Source organism: Austrofundulus limnaeus, unplaced genomic scaffold (assembly GCF_001266775.1).
Source record: "Austrofundulus limnaeus strain Quisiro unplaced genomic scaffold, Austrofundulus_limnaeus-1.0 Scaffold469, whole genome shotgun sequence".
Lineage (NCBI taxonomy): Eukaryota > Metazoa > Chordata > Actinopteri > Cyprinodontiformes > Rivulidae > Austrofundulus > Austrofundulus limnaeus.
This window is the reverse complement of record NW_013952871.1, coordinates 83,791-87,435: the sequence shown is the minus strand read 5'-3', so window position 1 is coordinate 87,435 and position 3,645 is coordinate 83,791.

The following is a 3,645-nucleotide window of genomic DNA, read 5'->3' as shown; positions in this document are numbered from 1 at the left end:
GGAGTTAGGATGGATCTAATAACATTCAAGGGTGTTGTCCTGTTATTTGTCAAATTCTAATTTTGTTCTCATGAGTAAATCTCTAGAGAATTTCACAACAATAAGGTGTACATTTTTTCTACCATGTGACTGCACCTTTTTACTTTCGTGACGGCATGACATTTTGATAGCATGTCTTTAACAGAATCATTAGATTGTCCTGTTTGGTAAACTGCTAATTAATGAAGACGTGAGTAGATTATAGTTTTAAACATATCTACTATTTAAAAATCTGAACATTTGTATCTTYCTTGTGCTCCAATTTGAACATGCTTTAAATATTGTATTTGCCATATTGAAAGTAACAAATATTTATGATTGTGTCATTGTTTTACAAGTGTTTTAATTGCATTATCATGTTAAGAAAAATATTTTGTATTCTAAACAAAAATAATAATAATAAAACTTACAAAAACATTTACACTGATACAAATATGAGTCAAAGATGTCTTCTTTATTATGGAGTTTATCGAAAGTTACGCATTGTTTCCAGCTGCTGTCTGTCTGTCTGTTTTCTGCCGCTTATCCAGGGTCGGGTCGTGGGGCAGCAGCCTAAGCTGAGAGACCCAGACTTCCCTCTCCCCGGCCACTTGGGTCAGCTCCTCCGGGGGAATCTCAAGGCGTTCCCAGGCCAACCGAGAAACATAGTCCCTCCAGCATGTCCTGGGTCTTCACCTGGGCCTCCTCCCAGTGGGGCATGCCTGGAACACCTCACCAGGGAGGCGTCCAGGAGGCATCCTAACCAGATGCCCGAGCCATCTCAACTGGCTCCTCTCGACGTGGAGGAGCAGCGGCTCCACTCTGAGTCCCTTCTGGATGACTGAGCTTCTCACCCTATCTCTAAGGGAGAGCCCAGACACCCTGCGAAGGAAACTCATTCCGGCTGCTTGTATCCACAATCTCGTTCTTTCAGTCACTACCCAAAGTTCGTGACCATAGATGAGGGTAGGAACGTAAACCGACAGGTAAACCGAGAGCTTCGCCTTCTGGCTCAGCTCTCTCTTCACCACGACAGACCCGTATAGCACCCACATCACTACAGAAGCAGCACCAATCCATCTTTCAATCTCCCGCTCCATTCTTCCCTCATTCATGAACAAGACCCCGAGATACTTAAACTCTTCCACTTGGGGCAGGACCTCCTCCCCGACCCGGAGGTGACATGCTACCGGTTTCCGGCTTAAGACCATGATTTCGAATTTGGAGGCACTGATCCTCATCCCAGCTGCTGCTGTTTCCGCCTGCTGCCAGTCATCTACTTAGGATAATTTGAGCAATGCATCACCTTCTGGTAACGGAATGTTGACTTCAGAATTGTCCACACGGTTCCAATATTTCATCTTTACACTTCAAACCTGCTAGTTTCCTGAATTAGAGTCCACATTTTTTTCTGTGTGAGTGATTAAAAACAATGTGTAGCAACACAGCGGTTATGTCTTTTATAATAATATATATAATAATAATAAAGATGAAAAACAATAATAAAAACAAATATGGTGAATGCCTATTTAGCATTCAGCATTTATTATGCTACTTTTAGATTTTAACTAACTTTTTGCTATGTTTAGCTTTTAGCTAAGCTCTGGTTTTAAACAAATGGAGAAGGAATTTACTATTAATTTCTGGTAAAGCAAATTTTGTGATGCATGACTGACCAATGAAGAAAATCAGGAATTCTCATTAACAGATAATTACTGATGYTGACTGTAAGGAAATTAAAAAATAAAATACAGAACGTCACTTCTCACAAACCAGATTTATAAAAGGAAAAGCTATCGTTCTTGACCTTAAGGTTTGAAGGGAGGGCAAAGATGAAAAACAACAGCAGCAATGAATAACACAATAACAAATAAGTAAAAAAAACCAGACGTCAAGGCCARCTCATATTTAAAATATCTCGGCGAGAAGGTACAGAACAAAAGAGCAGACAGTCCCTAAGTACGTGAGGATCAGTGGAATGCAATAGTGGCATTTAAATTACAGGTTAGTTGCAAAGAGGAAGAGGACATTTTTTTTACTGCATTGGTAGGCTCAAGCATAATTGCAAAAAATGTTTTAATGCAACATGAGTCAGCATTAACAATGCTTTTTCAAAATAAATAAATGAAATGCCTCATCAGCGTCATAAATCCAAACAGGGAGAGGCAGTGTTGTTTTAGCGTCTGTGTGTAGTATGACGAAAAACACCGCTTGTACTGACTGTGTGCGGATATGCTCTGACATAAAGAGCTTAACGTGGTAAGAAAAGACAATAAAAGCACTACAGAACTACAATTATCTCTTTGGGGCTGCATGGTAGTAATGAGAGCGGTCTAATCTTTTTAAATGAGCATTTAAAATTTATTGTGCCTTTATATCTTGGGATTAATCAGAAACATTGTATTTTGAACAGAGGTAATTTCCTAATTTCTAGTGTACTTTAACAGGCTGTTAAATATACCTTTACCTACATAAATAAACACCACATTTAATAACTAGAGACAGATTCTTCATTAGTTGCATTGTCCTGTTTTTAGAATCAGTTATGGCTCAGATAATTCAATTAATGTGACAAATTATCCCAAACAAGTTTACAGGAAGTTTTTACATTTATTTAAAAGATTGATATGTGGATGTTTGGATGGATGGATAGACAGATTTGTTTGCTGACCTTTTCTTTAACCAGTAAAATCCCAGTTATGAAAACTAATATCTACCACTTCCTACAAATAAAAAGCTAAATTTAAATAAATCTATCACTTATGTACCAGTCAAAATAAAATAAATTGTTAAGCATGCTGTAGATTATATCTTTAGATCAGTAATTTATTACATTAAGTTCATACAGCTGATTATAATGTACTCAAAATAACATTTAATATTTACTTCACACCTGCTCATCATCTTCATCTCTAACCTGACACTCTGCTGCCTCTGACTCTCTGTATCCAGCTCCTACATCAACAGATAGATTAAGCATTATGTTTTTTACTGCCACCTGAAGTCAATCAGCTTTAAAAAGTCAAGAAAATGACGAGTAAATTATGAAGCTAGTAGACAAAATGAAAGAAATAAATAATCAGTGACTTTATGCATGCAAATAATAACAGGCCAGGGAATCAATAAATATCATCAGAGTGGACTTGAACTCAATCTTAGCATTAAAATACCGTTTAACTGGTTAAAAAAATAGAATAGAATGAACATCTTTTTTTGCCACTTCAGTAGAAAGCAGAACTGAATTTCTGAATATTAGTATCTTAGCTTCTTCATCATCAGTGGCTTTTTTAATAGGAGAAAAAGAAAGAGAAAGAAAAAAGCGAAATGTAATGAGAAAGAGTGAAAGAGAGATTAGAAAATACAGTATGTGAAATACTGTATATGTTGAGAAAACACAAGACAGCACACCAACTTCTTGGCTCCACACCTACAAAAACAAAGATAACAAAACCACATCAAAAAATGCATATCTATATAATTATAATGACCATAGCCTTGCTGAAAACCATACCCATATACATTTATAAATTTATACATACTGTATACACATAAACATAACCATACCTACCTACATATCCAAACACTTTCATATATATACATTAATACATCCATCCATCCATCCATCCA